This window comes from Gopherus flavomarginatus, chromosome 9 (assembly GCF_025201925.1).
Source record: "Gopherus flavomarginatus isolate rGopFla2 chromosome 9, rGopFla2.mat.asm, whole genome shotgun sequence".
Classification (NCBI taxonomy): domain Eukaryota; kingdom Metazoa; phylum Chordata; order Testudines; family Testudinidae; genus Gopherus; species Gopherus flavomarginatus.
Window position 1 is genome coordinate 37,351,596 of NC_066625.1, and position 21,596 is coordinate 37,373,191.

At 46.6% G+C, this 21,596-nt stretch overlaps 1 protein-coding gene across 10 annotated transcripts in view; it reads left to right on the plus strand.

Annotated features, from left to right (window-relative positions):
* Nucleotides 1-21,596, plus strand: part of LOC127058304 (ankyrin repeat and fibronectin type-III domain-containing protein 1-like) — a 698,608-nt gene that overhangs the window by 447,651 nt on the left and 229,361 nt on the right. The gene's annotated exons all lie outside the window — the stretch shown is intronic.

Sequence of the window (21,596 nt, forward strand, 5' to 3'; positions counted from 1 at the left end):
ACCTAGCAAATAAACAAAAACGGAACCTAAGCTTAATATACTAGATAGATTGGATACAAATAGCAGATTCTCAGCCTAATTGATGGTACAGGCAGACTTCTAGATTCTTAAGGCATAAGCTGCATTAGCTTTATAGCTTAGGGTTTCTCAGGTCTTCATACACAGGCTAGAAATCCCTTTAGCCTGGGTCCAGCACTTCCTCCAGTTCAGTCTTTGTTCTTTGGGAGTTTCCAAGAGTCTTCTTGTGTAGAGAGTGAAGAACCTCAGATGTTACTCCAAGCTTTATATAGCTTTAGCATATGGCGGGAACCCTTTGTTTCAAAACTTGGTTCCCAGACCAGTTTGTGGAAAAATACTGACATCCCAAGATGGAATCCCGAATCATGTGGCCTGGTCACATGTCCTTGTAAAGTCATAGCAGCCATTACTTACAGGCTGTCTAGAGTGTTCTCAGGAATGCTCACCAGGTGGAAGACAAGCTTCTCCTGAGGCCTATTGTTTTCCCTACTGGCTCATTGCCCTGAATAGGCCCTTCCCAACCAACTATCAAGTGTAACTACATTTGAAATACAGATACATAGTCAATATTATATCTTCAGATACAAAAATGATTCATGCATACAGATAGGATAATCGTATTCAGCAAATCATAACTTTTCCAGTGACACCTTACATGTTCCATCTTGTACAAAATGCATCATAATTATGCCATAATCATATCATAATATCACTGTGAAGAATATGGGGTGCAGTGTCACAGAATCCCCCTCTGGCACCAGCAGAATCACAAAGTCCCCGAGCTCGAAGGAGAGAGATGTCTCTGATAAGTTCTTGATGCCTCCTATCAAGAAAGAGGACAAATACAGACAGTCAGGACTGGCACTGTTGAGTTCAGCCCAGCTGCTGGTACCTATGCATGCGGCACCCTCGGCACCAACAAGCAGTGGCATTAGCCACCATTGGTGTCTGATTTGGGACACCCACATAGATGGTACTGTCAACTTCGGCTACTTGGCTACTGCGTTGGTACCAATCCCCAACTCGATACCACGAGAATTTAAATATACAAAGGACCTGTCAACAATGGATGAACCGGAGTCCTCACTCCTCATAAATACCACTGTCCTCGAATACTGCAGGGCTCTCCCCCATTTTCTGCAGGTGCTTCTCCTTTGGACAAGATGGAGAAGGGTGAAGGAGACTTCCAGTCAGTTTGGGGTTCTCCCACATATCCCTTCAGGAATTCATTCTCTGACAGTCACAGGGAAAATTGGGCTCATTATCAAGAGTGGTAGAGCCAACCCCCATGTCCCCCACCCCCATGGCCATTCTGAGACTGTTGGGCTGCCTGTTGGCAACACTTTGCCAAACCACTGATACCATTTCAGAGGGAGGCAAGAGTTGTACAGCCTTCTTCTCTACAACCAGCCCCCGCTCACAGGAGGAGATGTTGGAGGACCAGGAAGCCAGGATGGATAAGGAGGCCACCCCTCAAACACATATTTGATCTTTGTCTCTGGATGAGGCAGTTTTGCCTCTGCTTCCATCCATGGTCAATGATTCTCGACAGTTTCAAGACCTCATAAAGAGGGTAGCTGATGCTCTTCAAATTCCTCTCTTCATGTCCTTCATGGATAGATCCAAGGGGTCCATGATCTCTGCTCTGAGACTATCGAGGTGGATATCTGGATGTATTAGCACATGTTATGAACTGCAGGGGTTCATCTCCCACAAAGGGCAATAGCACATTCAGCCAGCTCACAGGCAACACCTGTGTCATCACTGAGCAATGTGTCAGTGTCTGAGATCTGTGGGGCCGCTACATGGGCTTCAGTATGTACTTTTTCGAAACCTTACGTCCTGATCCATGCTATCAGGTCCGATGTGGCACTTGGTTCTGCAGCAATGCCTTCAGTTCTGGACTCGGTTCTAAAGCACCCTCCTCCATCTGGGGTACTGCTTGGGAGGCAGCTAAAGGGGAACACCCACAGGGACGCTGCTCAAAGAGCTGCGATTCTTCAAGATGAGTGTCCCTGTGGGTGCTCCACTCCCTGCTCTCCTGCTTTGGACCACTCCTTATGGAATGTCTGGGTGGAAAAGGAACTGAGGGTGGTCCCCTAGATACGCTCAGTGTCTGGCACAAAGAGGCATGAGAGTTGGAGCCATGGTGCCCTGCAAATAACCTCTGCCATGGAGATGGACCTGGCAGCAGTGTCTGAAGTATCTAAGGATGCTTGAAGAGCAGGTCTGGCCAAATAATTGGCCCTCATAGATGGTGGACTGGAATTGCTCCATGTGTTCTTGTGGTAGGTGTTCAATAAAAGCTGTGAATCTGTTATAATTCATAAAATTGTATTTGGCCATGACCGCCTGATAGTTCACAATCCTGAATTGCAGCGTTGCTGACAAATAGGCCTTTCGCCCAAAGAGATCCAGTCTTTTCTGGTCTTTGTCATATGGGGTTGACATAGAGAAGTGCTGTCTACCCTGTTCATTTACAGTGTCCCAGGAGTTAGGCGGAGAGTGGGAGAACAAAAAAACTGAATCCTTTTGAGGGACATAAGGATTCTTCTGATCCACCCATTTATAAGTGGGCTAAATAGTGGCAGATGTCTGCCACACCATCTTAGCCAGATCTAGGAGCACATTGTTGATGGGTAAAGCCTTCCTGGAGGGTGTTACTTACTGCAGGATATCCAATTTGTGCTGTGAATGCTTGACTTCTCTGTCTACATGGGCTATGTGTCTGTCTGTCCTCTGTTCTAGGGACAAAGGAATTGCCAGACTGTATCAGACCCATAATCCATCTAGCCCAGTGTTCTGTCTCTGACAACAGCCAGTATCAGATGTTTCAGAGAAAGGAGCAAGAACCCTGCTCTAGGAAGTTGCCAGTGGGCGTTGCACAAATCCAGAATGGCAATCCATGTACTCATGGCCTCCAAACCAACAGAGGAGTGTGTCTGGCCTTGGGTTGCCCATGTTGCTTCAATATAAAGTATCAGTCCTGAACTAGTTGTGTAGCTGGAGTTAGCTGATTTCTTGCACAATTGAACCCAGCCTGGGAGCATCCCTTGCCATTGTTACCCTTTAGGCTATGCTCTCTCCCAAAGCTGTCTGGTTCATCTATTTAACTGTGTGTGAGTATTAAACTTGTGTTTCTTGGATGTTTTGAGGCCTTAAATTTGCAGATGGCTGCTTGACCTGCTGAGAAGAGGGAAGACGTGATCCATCAGGGCTTCCCTTCCCACTCAAAGATCTTTCAAATCGTTGTTATATGAAGAAGGAAGAGAGCTATCCTAGCCTTCCTCCAAACTCTGGTGTGTTGGGACCAGAAAGTACCATCCCTGGGATGCCAGGAACGGAAAGGCCTTTCGTTTGACTAATTGCCTATAGCAGGGGGAAGCTGAGGAAATGCTTTTGAATGTTTAACTTTACAGAGGTATTGTGCTGCACTCTTTCTCTGGTATTTTCATTGTTGATGATCTTCTTTGACTCCTGTGCTGCAGAGGTTGTTTTGGAAGGTTCCACTTCCACCATGGTGTCATTAGCATGTTTGCCTAGAGATTGTGCTGGCATTAGCTTGTTTGGTGGCATTGTGCTGAGCAGTGTGGGCTGTCGTTCCCCCTGTCTGCCTGTGCTGTCTGCAGTCATGTGCTAGCTCTGTGCTAACTCTGTGTGCAGTCCTCTTCAACCTGCAGGTTTTAGATCTGTATTTATGTCTTTAGCAGCTGCTCAGCCCTGTTTTTATTCTGACATTTTCACATTGGGCTTCCTGGCCTTTAGATGCTCTGCTGGAGGAAACTCACATTATCTCTTGTAAGCACTGCACAGCCTCTCCCTCCCTATTAAAGACTTTACCCTTTAGATCCAGCCAGTTCTCTCCAATAAAGAGCTAGTTCACTCCAAACCCTCCGCCCCACAACAAGTATTTTAAATTTGTCTTTCATTCTGAAGAGCCTGTTGATAACATGGGGGTTTGTGAGGGGTTTCTTGGGTTTGTTTTTTTGTAAGCAGGTGGGTTTATAAGATTCAATGTGATGATAAAAAAAGTAAAGGTTTCTCTGCTTAGGATGTTTCAACTCCCACCATAAACACAACATAGAGCCTGAAGCTGAGAACAGGATGCTTTTATTAGTGAGTGAATTAGTCTCCTGTTGAGGATAGCAGATTCTGATGCACCCATAGCAAGTATGGTTATTTATGTATTTGTAGTGCGGTGGTGCCTGCGAGCCCCGTCGTGGGCCAGGACCCCATTGTGCCAGGCTCTGAACAAACACAGGTCAAAAAGACAGTCCCTGCTCCAGGCAGCTTACAGTCTGAATGTAAGACAAGAGACCACAAGTGGCTACCAACAGACGGGGAGCACAAAGAAACAATGAAACAAGATTTGCATTCCTTCCTGACTCATGGGCAATTTTGAGGGTACGTCCACACTATAAAAATACAAAAAGCCTGTGGCAGCAAGTCTCAGAGCCCGGGTCAAGTGACTCAGGCTTGCGCTATGGGGCTAAAAATTGTGCGGTCGTATCCTGAGTGGCCGCAGAGCCTTGTAGATAGAAGATGTTGCAGTGAAGAGTAGTGATTATTCCCCTCTATTTGGCACTGGTGAGGCCACATCTGGAGTATTGCGTCCAGTTTTGGTCCCCCCACTACAGAAGGGATGTGGACAAATTGGAGAGAGTCCAGTGGAGGGCACTGAAAATGATCAGGGGGCTGGGGCACATGACTTACAAGGAGAGGCTGAGAGAACGGAACTTGTTTAGTCTGCAGAAGAGAAGAGTGAGGGGGGATTTGATAGCAGCCTTCAATTACTTGGAGTGGGCTTCCAAAGAAGATGCAGCTAGGCTGTTCTCAGTGGTAGCAGATGACAGAAGGAGGAGCAATGGTCTCAAGTTGAGGTGGGGGAAGTCTTGGTTGGATATTAGGAAAAACTATTTCACTAGGAGTGTGGTGAAGCACTGGAATGGGTTACCTACGGAGGTGATGGAATCTCCATCTGTATTGGTTTTTAAGGTCAGTTTTGACGAAGCCCTGGCTGGGATGATTTAGTTGAGGTTGGTCCTGCTTTGAACAGGGGGTTGACCTAGATGACCTCCTGAGGTCTCTTCCAACCCTAATCTTCTATGATTTTATGATTACTTAGTGATGCCCACAGTTTGGTCTCCACCTTGCTGTGAAGATGAAGGACCAGATTTATCCAAACTTGTAAAACTCACAGTGGATTAGGCCTAGTTGTTTGTTTGAATAAAGCTACTTATTCTTGCCTTTTGTCTTCTACAGCTGTAGGCAAGGAATTGTTTCGATGATGCCTATAACGCAGGGGACTAACTGGAAATAAAATAATTGCTTAGGTATTATTCTTGTACAAACAAAACTCTACTACCTAGGTAGCAGTCTGGTAACTAGCAAAGGTCACTGTTGGTATAATACATACGTTCATATACCATTTCCTTAAATAGATATCTGGGCGTGCACCTCTCGGCCTTAGAACATGACTGCAATTTACACTACTTAGGTGAATTTTGAAATTGTTAAAGGTTAATGTCCTTAAATCCCACTTATTAATAATGTAATTCTACTTTGTAGTTCTGTAGTGACAAGGCGTTCAAAGCACTGCAGAAAAAAATTAATCCATTAAACTTCTCAGCATCCCTGAGGTAGGTGGGGATATCACCATGCTGTAGCTAGGCAGATTGTAGCTAGGCATGATCGAGGCACTGAGACGTGAAGTAGCATGTCTAAGGTCATCAAGTCATTGTCAGAAACTGTCTCCTGATTCCTAGTCCTGGGCTTTACCTACTAGACCTCGCTTTAGCATGAGGGAATCCGAGGCAGTGAGCAGAGAAGATAATTTCCCAGACAAGTGAAAATTATGTTCTAATTTTTTTTGATTTTGTCCATTGGGTCTGTGTACCTTTGGACTGTCAAACTAAGGCTGGCCAAGATGGGGGTCTTGAGAATGTTTTCAATCTGTTCCTGATTGAGTCCTTGCCCTATAGCTTCTAACCTCATGGCCAGTGAATTCCTCATTCATGCCTCTTAAATGGACGGCTACAGTGTTATTGGCACTACTTCTGGAGAATTGTGTTGGGCTCTGTGCAAAGAACCACAACCAAATCCACCTGCAAGCCTTAGGGGGGTGACAGGACACAGAACAGCATAACCTTTCTGCTGCACTGAGAAAAAGGAACTCAGGTTTGGAGCAATTAGCATCTTAGATGGAAGAAGATTCCCATGCTTACTCTGAAGCTGCCTCTTGTATGATAGCAGTGGAGTTTTTACTGCAAAACCATTTCCTGATCAGAAACATCACTAACATTTATTCCAAATGACATTGTGCAATATTTTGAAACATTACTGGGCTTTGCCTTTCTTTTTCATCTTTCCTGAGCATCTGCCTACATTCTTACATAGGCTCACAAGACAGTGACAATAAAGTTCCCTAAGCTAATATTAGCTCACAAGTCTTGAATGTCACAGAGGAAGTCTTTCTGTTCCAGCTCATATCTACACAGGACAGGAACTGACAGGAGCCAAGGTGCGAACTGTAAAGAGTCCAGAAAAACAAGACTGGGACTGGATGACTCGGGAGATTGGTAATAGGGTTATTTCCTGTAGGTAGCTAGTTTGAAACCTGCCCCAAGGTGGTAGTGAAATGAAAGTCATTTTCATTTATCAGCAGTTGGGTCCACATGAAGTTAAATGGTGGTTTTGGTCCAGTTCATATGTGACTAGATACTTCAGCCACAGTTGGCATGGTTGTTCATTTTCACAGTAGAGGAGCCAAGAACTAAGTGGGCTAATGAGTCTGAGCTCACCTCTAAAGAGGTGAGGTAGAAGATTGCACTGCTCCTGCAGATGAGATACCTGTGCTGTGGCCAAATAGAGGATTTTGTTCTTCATGATTTTAACGCCTGTGCATCTTCATGAGCACTAACATGCACTGTAGCTGCTGTAATGAGTATGTTCTGTCCTTACACTCTCTGCACTCTCCCAATCTCTTTTTGTAAAATGTGAGCAGGTGTGAAATGAGTGAAATATTACTGTACCAGGTCCCTCTTTTGTACATCTGTACCCCTTTCCCATGCATTTGGTGTCACACCCCAAGATCATCTCCTCCCCAAAACATCCTGTGGCCTCAGCTTGATCACCTAACACCCCAGGTAAATTGGTAACAAAAATCTGTCACACTGGTATATCCTTGGCAGTGAGTGCATTAACTGACTGGCATAGTATGTTTTGCAGCAAGGTGCTGATGAGAAGGATAAGAGTTTCTGAATTGGATAGCTGAGGACCTGCTTTGCCTGGCAAAGTTTTAGTCAAATGTCCATTGGCGCTCGGGCAAGACCATCTAGCCAACGTGTTCATTTCTCGGGGACTCTTCCCGCTCCAAATATAACTAAAAAGAAAATATGCCCCAAAAGAGGCTTTTCAGCCAGTCTTAAGTAAGAGAAATTGAATGCCAGCCCCACCTTGGCAAATAACACTAGCACTTTGAACTGGCCAATCACGCTTTGCCATCTGAAGTCACTCCTGCTAGTTTTCACATTGTAGACCTTCTTTCCAAGAGTTTGCTGCAGTCATTCAGCCTAGCCTTCAATGTGCATGTTATTAGGCAGTCTGAGAGACAGGCAGTCCATCACTGTCAGACCCTCCTGAGGGGACAGGAAACAAACTGTTCTTTTTCCATGTTATGGTTTCTTGAATAATAGCTATTATCCCTCCTGCTTTGTAGGGTGTTCAAAATAAATGCTCTTTTGTGATTGATGGAAGGCCTCAGCTTTGCTTCTGCATTTAATCAATCTCAGCAGCTGTTTATTGCTTCATATACTACAAAGCAACAGAGATTATCCCTTCATTATAAAGTATTATACTTGTAAGTAACTTTCCCTCCCAATTCCCCCACCCCACCCCTGGTGGTTTATGGTGTGAGGTAGGAGTGTTCTTAGGGCTTGTGTGAAGAAATTTGTGATTGAGGGTGGACATGAGGAGCACATCAGGCGTTGTGTGGGGTGAGCTATCTAGTTCTGTCTCTCCCATTTAAACTGTCATCTGTCAATCATGGGTGTGATGGTATCATCAGGAGATGGAACCATGTTACAGAATAGTGGGCGTAATTTTTTTCTGTGACACTCCAGTGCAAATCAGGAGTAACTCCTCTAAAGTCAATGGAATTACAGTAGCAGAGACTTGGTGAAATAGATTAGAATCAGATTTAGATTTTTTTCTATCACAATCCTTTATTGGTTTTGAATTCTAAGTGTGTGCCAAGTATATTATGGGCCATGTTAATATATGTCAGAATAGAAGAGCCAGGGGAGGTAAATATTGCTAACCAGGAGAATGCATTGTAGATTACACCATTTATTATCTTTCTTTATTGAAAAAGAGATAAGAAAAGTAAGACAAACTGTTCTCTCTGTGGGACTCAAGATGGAGTGCATGGAATTGGAATTGGTCTGGTAGGAGCTTCCAGAATTACAGGCGTATTAATAGTTAATGCACTTTTCATCTGAGGATCTCCAAGCACTTTCAAAATAATACTGTCGCGTAGGCAACACCACTGTCAGGTAGGCAAATGCTGTTTTCCCCTCTTTCCAGCGGGGGCATGGAGAAATTGCCCAAGGTAACTCACTGAGTCAGTAGCAGAGTCTGGAATACAACCCAAGAGTCCTGGCTCCCTATTCCTCCTCCTAACTCTAGGCTATGCTACTTCACTTAGATTTGGGATAGGATTCTCCAGACTTTCTATTGAAGGCAGAAGGATTGGAGAAGAAAATGCAATTTCTGGAAACCTCTTTTTTGGTGAAGTTAGTTTTCTATAAGGCCCACAAGCAGTAATCACAGTTCTCCTCTCTCTACCGCCTGAGAATCAGGCAATTTGTATTGGGACGAGACAGAGTCACTGTTGGAAACACACTGGGAATGGGGTTTTGGAGGTGGGATTCTTGTAGTGAGAATGGAAGGCTGCTGTCAAGTGGAGACATAGCCCGGTTATGTGCTAAAGCCAAGCTTCAAAACTGCCTGTGATGTCAGAGTTTATAAATTGCTGCTATTTCAAGGGGTGGCTTTGTAGATTTAGTAGGTGTGTGATTGATGCTACTGCCCAGAAGATTCACTCTTTTCATCAGATCGTTTGTATTTATAACCCTGGGTGACTGAATTTTGTCTTTTGGCAAGAGCTACAGCAGAAGCCCCTGGAGTTCCACAATAAGAGTCATGACAGATCAGAACGGGTCCCTCCATGGAGCATCTCATCCCCAACACCCATCCACTCGGGAATATGGCATTCCCAGCTACATGACCCTTTTCCCATTAGAGAACTTGTGCGGGAAAACCCAGCCTCTGGGGAACATGGCATGGCGCACTGGCTGAGAAGTGAGCACGCAGCTCAGTCTCTGCTACCTGCAGCTTAAATGAGCAGGCTGTGGGGAGATCACATCCACTCCAGACCTAGCAGGGAAGCTGTGGAGATCTGCTTCCATATGTTGGTTGCAGGGGAGCTCAGAGCTAATTCGGTCCCTGCAGGAATCATTATGGAGGATGGTGTTCTAACAACCCTGGCTCACAGTTCTATTGCAGGGAATAGCATGTGTTGGAATTGCATTAGGAATATTGCAGCTAAAGGCAATAGCACTTATGAGAGTACTCAGCATCTGAAAAGGACTCCCCCCTCTCTGTGCCCCCCCACGCCCATATTTGTTGGTTTAAAAATAGCTACTTTGGCTTTTTTTTAACATTTGGAAATGCTCTGGCAAGAGGGGTCTGAAGGGAGAAGCAAACAAGGAAGCTGCCTTAACACAGAGACAATTGAATTAAGTAGCACAGTTTAAAACACAAACAATGCCCCCCTCCTCCTTCCCTGCCCCCAGACTTCAATCAGCTATCTCTTTAATGAAGGCCTGCCTCGTGCCTTGGCCAGCTAATTAAAGAGACCATGCCAGTAAGCCGTGGCACCAGGTTGACTGTGGGGAGCTTTTCTGAGCAGGATGTGAAGGGAAAGAGGGATCACGCTGGCAGCAGCTGCTTGGCTAGGGGCCTTGCAAGTTCAGTTCACCCCCATGGAGCTACTGGAAATGGAATATCAGGTTTTAAAAACAGTTATAAATACTAGCACAGGAGCTGATGCAACCTCGTCAGACGAAAGTGAGGTGTTAGAAATGGGGGACTGCTAGCTGGGGAAGCAAGCTAAGTTTCCCTCCTTCCCCCGTTTGTAACCCAGCGACGTCTCCCCTACTTTCTCTCTCTCTCTGCTTCCTCAACGTACATTTCACTTGGGATTGCATGTGCTTTTTCTTGCCTTCCCCACAATGCACATGAACTATGTAATGCTTTCTCTGCTCCTCGAACTCAGATTGCATACACAGCATGCTTGATGAAATATAGGCTTCAATAGCAGAGGGACAGTCCATGCAGTTAGTAGGCAGGGTTTTCTGATCACCTTTCCCTGTAGTAACTCATGTATGGAGTTCTTCATGTATGCTTTATACATATATACATGTGTTTTTATATACACACACACACACACACAAGTGTGAGCATTTTATACAGATACTACGTACTGTTTCTATGTGTATTATATGTACTCTGTGTGATGTTTATTGTATGGAACTCATTCTAATTCTAGAAATGTATGTGCAAGATTCAGGTCGTCTTCAAGTGGTGGTCCCTATGTGTACTCCACAGGTGAATATGCATACATGCTATGCACCTAAGTCTGGAAATTCTTCCAAGCAGTGTCTATTGGCTTTCATATGCAAGGAGGATTGCACATCCTCTTGCCACTCTTTGCAACACCTGTACCCAGCTTTGTGAAATCAAAGATCAGCATTGGAAGCACAATAATTTACAAGGCCAAGCCCAGAATTTACTCCACCCCCTTATGAAAACGATCATGGAGTATATTCATGATATTTTACTTGCCCAGCCCCCCAAAAATCCCTTGCTCTTGGCGAGTGGAGTTTTGCAAGGCTACATTTTAGCTCTGCCGAAGAATGAGTGACTTGGTTGTGTATATTGTTAAAACTCTTTTGTGGCATTTAAGCATTGGTTGCTGCCTCCCATTCATTCTGAGACCTCCTCGCCTCTCCAAACGATCACCTGGCTGTCCCCCTGCGTAGCAGTGATTGGCATGGCTTCCTCGTTTCCTCCCAGTTGGTGGCAGTGCTCAGCTTCATTCCAGGCCATCAGTGCTGTTGGATGTTTGGGTCAGCAAAGGGATTACCCAGGAAACAACGTGGTTCCCATCCCAGCGTCTGGGATGTTTGCGCTGTGTGGTGGTGATCTCTGGGAAAGTGAAGCAAGTACATGTGGTGGGGCTGTATTTCAGTCTGAATGCCCATGTATTCCAAGTATCCCCTCCTGGGCTTCCAGGTGCAAGTGAATCCAAAGTAGGGATTTGTGTCAGAGCATGTTCTGCGGTTGCCCTTTTAGCATCTTGTAAAAAACAATCCCTGGGCTGAGGAAAGCAAAGGAAGAGATGAATGGAGAGTAAAGGGAGTGTGGGCTGCAGGTAGATGTACTGAGGTGTATGCCACAAATAGTTTTTGTATAGACCATAGCTGGCTGTGAAACACTTGGATCTTTTCTATGGAAGATGCTGTTCAGAATTATATCTGTATCTGTAAGGCCCCTTTTATTAATTAACGTGTACTCTAAAATCTACAACCTGAGTTTCATTGTACAAGCTACAGACAGTATAGAAATGTCCATAGAATTTAAAAGAAAATGATGATGCATATCCTTAGCTGGAGTAAATCAGTGTAGCTTCTTTGAGGTCAGTGGATTTCCACCAGCTGGGGATCTGGCCCTATAACCTTTCTAAAAGTTGTTTTGAACCATCTGCTGGAATTGAATAGAGAAATACACCCATGCGATGGAATTTGGTAAGACAGTTAAAAAACTGTGGAAAAGATTCCCTAATCAATTAAATACACTTCTGCCCCGATATAACGCTGTCCTTGAGTGCCAAAAAATCTTACCACATTATAGGTGGAACGATGGTAAATCGAACTTGCTTTGAACCGCTGGAGCACGCTGCCCCGTCCCGCCCCCAGTGCTGCTTTACCGTGTTATATCTGAATTCGTGTTATATCGGGTCGCCTTATATCAGGGTAGAGGTGTACTATAGGTTATTAAAATAATTTCTATACAACCCTATTCATTTCACCCTGTTAAGTTCTATACGACTTTAGCATAAAGGATTTAACAGCATCAAAAGAAATGCTTCTAGCAACACTTTTAACAAGGGAAGAAGGAAAAGAAAATACTCCATATGTGCAATGTTCGGGAGTTGCTTGCTATAGCAGGCTTAGTTTCAGATACAATAGTGGTAAGTGGACCTTGCCCTTTCCTATAATGTCTCACAGATATCTGTGGAGCTCTGCACAGAAGCATGAGGTCTGGCTTCATGGATCCATCTGCTTGTAGGATCAAGCCTTAGCTTTTGTGTCCTAGCTGTTTTTGTTGTGCAACATACATTAATGGGGTTTTTCCCTTTAAGGTAAAATATGCAGGAGTGTGGTGCTGAAAAATTACTTAATGTAAAATAAACTATTAAAGAAAACCCACTCTATCAAACCTACATTGTTCCCCCTACACCTGCACATTCTTTCTTGAGGGTCTGAAGTTTTGGGTAACTTCCTCCCTCTGTCCCTTTATTTCATTATTATTATTATTACTAATCATTTGCATTACAGTAGCATGTAGGGGCTCCAGCTGAAATCAGGACCCTATTATGCAGGGTGCTGTATATATTCTCAGTAAGAGACAGACCATGCCCTGAAAAGTCTGCAGTCTAAATAGTCAAGACAGACAGACAGGAACTGTTGTTATTCCCATTTTACTGATGGGAAACTAAGAGAGGGCACAGAGAGAGGAAGAGACTTGACCAAAGACACATGGAGTCTGTAGCAGAGCCTAAAACAGAATCCCGATTTTCCTGATTCCCAGGCCAGTGCCTATGCCACATCCCCACCCCCACCCAACCTTTAGCCATCTCTCCCTTTCCAGGTTTTTGCCAGAGTGAAGTGACAAAAGCCCGTGAGAAGCTGTTCTCCTGAGATTTCCTGCCTTCGTGAATGGCCCCCAGAGCTCCGATGAATATGCAAATGCTTGAGTATAGACCCCAAGCGATGAACTTTTTGAGAGGAGCCCCTCACTTTGTCACAGGGCATAGTGTTTAAACAACAGGCTACGCTGGAATTATTTTGCCTGCTAATACTTGACACTTACTGGTATGTCCAAAGCACTTTAACAGGGGTCATTGCTGTTATCCCCATTTAAAGCTGGGGAATGTAAAGTACAGAAAGGTTAATTGTGGTTAGATATTTTCAAAAGGCTCAGCTCCTACAGCTCCCATTGACTTTAGTGGGATTTGGGGATACTCAAGCACCTCTGAAAATCAGGCAATAAGTGGCTTGCCCAAGGTTACACTGCAGATCAGTGGCAGAGCCAGGAATACAGAATCTCCGGGACATGTAAGCTGCAGACACCACAAGACAGAGCCTCTGTTCTGATTCTGTTTTTCCCCTAAAATATTAGAAGTATGTGTGTGTTTGAATGGAGCGTGTGTCTGCTCACCCAGTCCACACAGGTGCCCTCATGTGCAATGCAGGTCGGTGCATCTCTGTGCATAGTCTAGTCAGCATGCAGTCTCCTGCACCCCATCTTTCATTTCATCAGGAGAGGCTAAAGCAGCACCAGATCTGACTCCATTCTGGCTTCCCACTCTGTGAGATTTATAATCTTGGGTGCTGCCATTCTGACCATGTGCCCAGGATCACCAGACACCGTTCACTATCTAACCTCTTTTGATCTCACGGTCTCTCTCTCTCTCTCAGTGGCTGTCTCTGTGTCTCAGGTTTTGCCAACCAGTTCAGCCACGTAAGTGTTTATGTAGATGAGGCATCTGTAGCCACTTTAAGCCTTCTCTGAGCAGGGCTATAGTCACAGTGCCTAAAACACCTGCACCTACAAAAAGTCCTAGTGCCCTCACCATCGCTACGGTGCTGTATTGATAATTGGGAAACACTGCTAAAAATCTATGCAGTCAAAGCCATGCAGAGTCCTTTAGGTGTCGCACTGCAGCAGAAAGTCCTGCTGTGTTCAAACTGTGTCCACTCTTCCCTCCTCTCTATCTCCCCCCCACCCCCCGCTTCTCCCCACCTGTCTGGCCTTCTGGAGACTTTGGTAACTCTGTCTCCTTGCGTCTGGGTTTGGGAGAGTCATGGAAAGCCGTGACTGCAGCATCTCCTGGCATGTGGCTGGAATCCGAGCAATGGCATGTTAAGAAAAAGCTGGCATGGGTTTCGTTAAAGGGAATGTGTTGGACTGAAAACAGCTTTGAGGATTTGGAGAGTTTACCTGCTGCTCTTTCCAGAGGTGCTGCTCTGTTTGCCTCCACTAGCTCTCTGGGGTTTTATCCCCTCCCCCATACAGAAATCCCTGACCCTTCATTAGCCAGGCTGGTGTCAGGTTACCCCAGTGCTCTGAAGCACCTTTACTGTGTTTTTTTGCCTTGCCTCACTCGCTTTGCAGTTTGCAAAGGGATCCCGGCTGGTTTGGTTTGCTCATGGTGGCGCTTTCCTTATAGCACTGTTCATGAGGGCCTTCCTGCACAGGCTGGGAATCCTGGGTTTAACAAAAAGGTATGTCTTAGGGAGCCAGATCTGGACAAATGCAGAGCCCACCCTGGGGTTTGCACCATGGGTCAACAGTAGCACACTGAAATCAGCACCTCTGGCCCCCCTGTCCCCTATCCCAGGGTGTGCGGGTAGGGGGAGTAGAATGATTTATAACAAACGAATGCTGGGCACAGAGTTTAGAAGTCTGTTTTGTTTAGAGTACCCCCATTCGGGATAGATTGGCATCTGCCCCTTTCAGCTCTGCCTGGCCTACTTCTGTTTTCTGTCTTTTTTCTATTGCTTCCCCCCTTCTCTCTTTGGTTTGCTTTTAGTTTTCCCTTCCTTGGCTTCATTCTACCCCCTAGATGTTTCTCTCTCATCCCCCTTCCCGCTCCCATGCCTGCCCTGGTGTGTTCTGTCCCTCTCCCCTTAGCGACCCTCTCTATGCGAAGCAGCAGTCAGCCTGCAGGGAACAGTACAATGTCATGTTTCCTAGCAGAGGGGGATAAACACCACACTGGAGCAACAGAGGGTGGAAGAGGAGCCAGGAGCTCCCTGTGCCCCACTCCTCTGCTGGGTTTATAATGGGGGCTCCCTGGCCTAACATTCTGTGCTTCTGAGAGCCGAAGAACTATGTAAGTGTCCAACATAATGGACTCTGTTGAGCCCAGTTAAGGTCTCATCAACATTACAACTTCTGCATTTTTACCAGATCCACTCAGTCAGTCCCAGGCATATGATAGACCTGGCATTACATTTCCAGAATGTACCTTGGCAGTAGGCATTGCCTTACAAAATAGCTCGTATATGACTTAGGGCTGGCTGTCTCATTTTGTTCCTGCCCTGGCATTTCCAGGCACTCAATGAGTGTCATCAGAGGCTCCAAAGCTGAGCCACTGGAGAGGAGGGATTCAGCTATGGATTGCCTTGCAGAAAGGACGGATCATTTAGTTCAAAGGTAAGAGATTTCTCATTCTTTTGGATGCAATTCAAAAAAGCTCAGAATTACATCCAAAAATCAAAACTATCTGACCTTTGTAATAAATGCTCTGCCCCCTGCTGGGCAAGCTGCCATTGAGTCACACTTCCCCATCAGCTGTGCTTTCACATAGGATGATCATCCACACCACAAACTGAGGAAGCACCTTGGACTGGTATATCAGAAGGTGGTGCATGTCAGCATTGTGGTACACTAATGCAACTATGCGTGGGGAGCCCAGGACTGGAGGAGCAGGGAATGCTGCATGTCCAGACTGAGGTACATTGGCAGAGCTGTGAGGGAGCCTAGGACAACAATGCAGGGAATGCCATGCAGGTCAGGACTGGAGAACAGTGCATTGGCAAAGCTATGGAGTGAGGGGAAGCTCATACCATGTTGGATTGTAGATGATTCAGTCAGTGGTTAGCTTTGTGATCACCAACATTCCCCAGAGACTCTTGTATTGCTTGGTTTTCCCTTGCAGCATCTCAGAGATCTTCTGTTCCCCTGTGTCACATTGGATGTGTCCTTCAGTAACTCCTAGTTTCCGGGGCATGTTGGTAAATTTTCATTTTTTTATTGAAGTCCCAAAAGTCCAACACCCCAAAAGTCTCTTGAGTCCAGCAACCCAAAGGTCTCTGTCCCTGGTCAGTGCAGCCCCAGAGTTCAAAAGTTATGTGGTCCCAGGCCGACTGCCCCGCCTCTCCATGGGGTTCCGCTGCAGCCTTCACCACAAGCCACTCCACTCCACTAGCCGTCCCGTGAGCCGCTCTGCTCCATTTCACTTCACTCTCTGTCCCATGGGCTACTCCAACTGTCCCACAAACTGCTCCGCTCTGCCAGCCACTTAGCAATATATCTTCAGGCTTCCCCACTAGTTAACACAGCACTAAGTGATCTTAGCTCTTCAGTGATTTCAGCTCTAAGGGTATGTCTACATCTACAATTTTGCAGCGCTGGTTGTTACAGCTGTATTAGTACAGCTGTATAGGGCAAGCGCTGCAGAGTGGCCACACTTACAGCAACCAGCACTGCAAGTGGTGTTAGATGTGGCCACACTGCAGCGCTGTTGGGCGGCTTGCAGGGAGGTTTGGGGAACGCGAGAGCAAACTGCGGGGAAGCAGGTCTCCTTCCCCGCAGTGTGCTCTCGCGTTCCCCGAACCCCCCTGCAAGCAGGTCTCCTTCCCCGCGGTTTGCTCCGGTGTTCCCCAAACTCCCCCGCAAGCAGGTCTCCTTCCCCGGTTTGCTCTCGCGTTCCCCGAACCCCCCTGCAAACCGCAGGGAAGGAGACCTGCTTGCGGGGGGGTTCGGGGAACGCGAGAGCACACCGCGGGGAAGGAGACCTGCTTGCGGGGGGGTTCGAGGAACGCGAGAGCAAACCGCGGGGAAGGATACCTGCTTGATTAACAGAGAGGCTTCCTCAGGTATGCTGGGATACCTGCTTATTCCACGGAGGTCAAGAAAAACGCTGCTGAGTGTCTACACCTGATGACCAGCGCTGGATCACCAGCGCTGGATCCTCTACACCCGAGGTTTGACCGGGTGTACGGCCAGCGCTGCAAACAGGGGGTTGCAGCGCTGGTAATGCCATGCAGATGTGTACACATCCTAAGTTGCAGCGCTGTAACCCCCTCACCAGCGCTGCAACTTTGTGGTGTAGACAAGGCCTTAGTGATTTCTGCTTGTAGTAGGAGAGGCCACGTTGGCCATTGGCCCAGAGTGAATTCAGCACAGCAGCCTGCAGCTAGACTCTTAATGGAATCAAAATTAGCCCTTCTATTCAACCATGGAAAGAGAAGGAGGTACAATTGGTGTTTCAAGCCCTCAAAGGGGACCCATACCATCAGGTACAAATACCTATTCCCAGCCTCTCTCAATTCACTGGGTTTTGGAAACCATGTCCCTTGTCTAGCGAGTGCTACTTAGTTGATGGTGAGTCCCTCTATCATATAACATTCCACTGGCCTTGATTCACATAATCAGGGTAACAACACTTTATTCTTCCTGCCCCAATAACAGAGAGACTGGGGATCCCACAGCAGCCCAAGTGACCATTTTAACAGCTCTGGGCTCATGCTAGGTGAGGTGGATGTGCCTATGCAAACAAGATCAGCCCCTGAAGTTCTTTTCCACAACTCGCCACAATTCAGCACCTGATGTCAGGGTAGAGCTCATCCTGACTCTGCTTACATCTTATAGACCTGAGTGACCTGGGCTGTAGCCCTTTTGTGCGTGGCTTTCTTTGGGCGTATACCATCGCGTGAGGTGCTGTTATTTCTCCTAATGTGGTTCCATTGTTTCCGTATTGCTGACTCAGAGCTGGATTCAGATGGAGGCATCACAGGTTTGGGCACTGGAGTCCCTGCTCCTCAACTCCTGGGATCACATCAGAATCTCAGCACTCGTTTAAAAATAAAACTAAGTTTCTAGCCCTCATGGTCATGAAGAACAGTGTGAAAATGTGACACAGGTGTAAATAGTGCAGACAACTGAGAGTGCAGGTAGCCTGCAGTGATAGCTCTGGGAGGGGAGAATTGCCCTGCGCCTCCCAATGGGGTATTAATCTAAAACCCCAATGCTCTTGGGGATCCACTACCACCACTCCAGCAGAGGACTGTGTCTGTGGCAGGAGGAGAAGAGCTCAGCAGTCCTGGCCATCCCACCTGAGCAGATACACCCTAAAGGCTGAGTGGCACCTACCTTTCTGCTCAGAGGGAGGGTGCCCCTTGAAGTTGTAGGGGTGTGTGGCCATGGCTGCCCTATGTTGCATAGGGACTGTATTGCCTTAAATATAATCTTGCTGTTGCCACCTCCCCTTCCAGCTTTCTGAGCCCACCCCTGTCCTGCTGCTGCTATTAGGTTTTGTTATATGGAAATCAGTTAGGACTTTACTGTGGAACATAAGAACAGCCTTACTAAGTCAGACCAATGGTCTATCTAGCCCAGTATCCTGTCTGCCGACAATGACCAATGCCAGGTGCCCCAGAGGGAATGAACAGAACACATAATCATCAAGTGATCCATCCCCTGTTGCCCATTCCCAGCTCCCAGCAAATGGAGGCTAGGGACACCTTCTCTGCCCGTCCTGGCTTCTTCACAAGCTAAAAATGAACTCACTGAAGTGCAATAAGCACAGCTGCTCAGCTACGTCCCCCTCGTGGCATACTTGGGCTCCTTATCCCTGTCTCCCTGGGTGCAGAACATGACTTGCATTAGGGCTGTATTGCTCCTCATTACTAGCAGTCCCCAGCACTCTGTTCTCTGCAGGTCCCTTTGCAGGTTGAATCTGGCCTTCTAGGAATTAGCTTCTCCTTCAAGTTTGGTGGTTTCATTGCACTTAAATTTATGCCAGAGACAGCCATTCAGGGGGCAGATGTGTTTGGTTTGGGTTTTCCTATTTCCCTAAGCTACAACCAGCAGGGAGCATCCCTGCTTGAAGACTGACCTACGCTCCATCACTGTGACAGGCCTGACTCCCAGGCCCACCGTTAACCCTTGGCCATTAGGTTACGTCTTGCTCTGTTCCACAGGATTTTTACCATCAGTTTCAGTGGCTGTAGGGCTTGGCCATTGTAAGAGAGGGGCAAAATGACCAAATGGCCCTTCTGAACTCCCTTTTCAGTCATGCGGAGCTACAATTGGATTTTTTGTCTTTTGTGCACACTGTAACCCAAATTGTCCTACAGCGTTAAAAATGTAAACATCCGTTGTGCTGGGCACATGCAGTAAGAGACAGTTCCTGTCCCAATGAGCTTACAGTCTAAACTGGCAAGGCTGAGAAAGGGGAGGGGGGGCGACAGAGAGGGGGGAGTTAGAATACCTTTCTCTCACTGGCATGTAACATTGCAGTGTGCAGACATAGACAAGTTGATAAAACTGATGTTTCCTCTTTAATAGCGGCCACTCTGTTGACTAATTAGAAACGATGTCCCTGTATCCTCACTGTTTGCCTTTAGAAAGATTTTGTTGCAAATCCAAGGAGCTGAAACAAGCAGTTTCTACTGTTGGAAATGTGAGAGTTCGACAGCCTCCCCATCTCCATTCCTAGTGGATTTGCCTCCCAAATGTAGTGTCTTCCTGCCTCAAGCCGATCTCCTCACCCACTCTGCGCGCAGTGCTGCCCTATGGTGGGAAGTTATTGATGTCCTTATCTGTTGCGAGATGGGAACACATGGGATTTTGTCCTGGGTTTTCTGTGTTTCTGGAGCCTGACATGAGTGCCCCAAGCATATAATACACACGTTGAAGCAAAGTGGGTGCTGGGGGTTTGCAAAGGGAGGGAGGGAAGGGAGCCAGGGAAGAATAGTGTTTTCCTTGAGTCTACTGAGCATGCAGTGAATTCCTGCAGGGTGGGATCATGTGAGGGTATTATCCCATGAGTGAGCTCATGCACGAAACATTCCAATTATTTGTGCAATTCCGGGTGATTGCTGAACACCGGGTGTAGATTCCCCAGCAGTTATGCACAGTTGTCATTTCCACGCATTCCAGGGTTAACAGCCGATTGGGTTTCTCCTTTCATACCCCCAGTGAGCAGGCAGGGTGATTGCTCCCCAGACTGGCCAACTGAAGTGAAATCACTTGGCTATTTGTCATCTGCTTTCCCAGACTGTTCTCCCCACCTTTTCAGTTCCCTTCTCTCTCTCTCTACCCCCCGCCTCCTGCCCTCGATCTTGTCCTGCTGAATGGATGTGCTGATAAAAGCTCTTTCTTCCTTTTCTCTAAGCACACTTATTTATCATACGCATGAGATGCACCGTGAAAGCCACAATGAAACACGTCCCTTCCCCAACGCTGAAATCTCACCTGCCATTGTTGGGTACCTCTCCTGAACAGAGAACCAGACCCTCCACCTACAGAAAACCATCTCCACTATGGGGTTGCCTGCACTTGCACCAGGAGAGACATGTTGGCAGGAAAATCTCAGCTATAATCAGATGGAGCATGCTCCTGCCTTCAAAGAACGTAGTCAGCCACCCCTTTGCATCTGTGCATCCCAGCTGCTGCCCCACTTGGAGCTCACTTTCACTCCATGAATGTGAATGATTCCTGTGCACACAAGAGCATGTGCCCGTTAACTGAGTGCTTTAGGAGCAATGGAGCACTCTGCCAGGCGGAAGGCCAGGTTTGGGGACTGACCTACAGACAAGCAGATGTGCTCCAGGTGTGATGGCCCCTTGTCTGGCTGTTGTTTTTACAATGACTTCACCTATGGCAAAAACAGGATCCTGTTTCCCCAAACAGAGAGCGATCGCCCACATGCAAACTGCGTGGTACATTAGGGATGTGCAGTCAAGGTCACCTCATTACTGCCCTTGCAGGGAGGTTAGAGGGAATTAGCTTGAGTTTCTAGAAAACAAGCTCCCATCTTGCACTGCATTGCAATATTGCATTTCAGGGTCCATTGTCAAGCAAGACCAGAACAGTCTTTCTATCATCCCCTGGCCTTCAGGGATCAAAGATGGCTAAGGACTGTAAATCTGGCCATGGCTGCCTTGATATATAACCTCCAACGTAATTCTCCCCAAAGGAGGAGGCTTCGAGACAGGGCAGTAACTGGCTGCTGTCAGCGTGCGTTAGACTGCTAGCTCAGGAAGACCTTACCATTGCTGTGTGTGTTTGGAAGGTTAGATTCACAGACAGTAGAGCTAGAAACCTACATTCTTTAAAGTGAATGCCTAAACTATTCAGAAACATATGGGAAATCCACAGAGAAATCCTAAATCAGCTTAATGTGCAAATTTCATCTTCCCTGCTCATTGCCAATCCTTTGAGGCCACCCAGTCTCCCTTGGGGGAACATTTAACAGCAAAATGTGGAGACGTTTAAGTAGTGTGTATAGTTTATGTGAATTTCCATTGTAAAGAAAGTCTAGTTAAAATGCTGACATGGTTACCGAGGGAGTAATCTAGTGCTGACATGGCTACTGTTAGAACAAAGCTATAGTAACTAAGTAACTTGGGTTAGATTGCATGACTCTTACACATACTGGT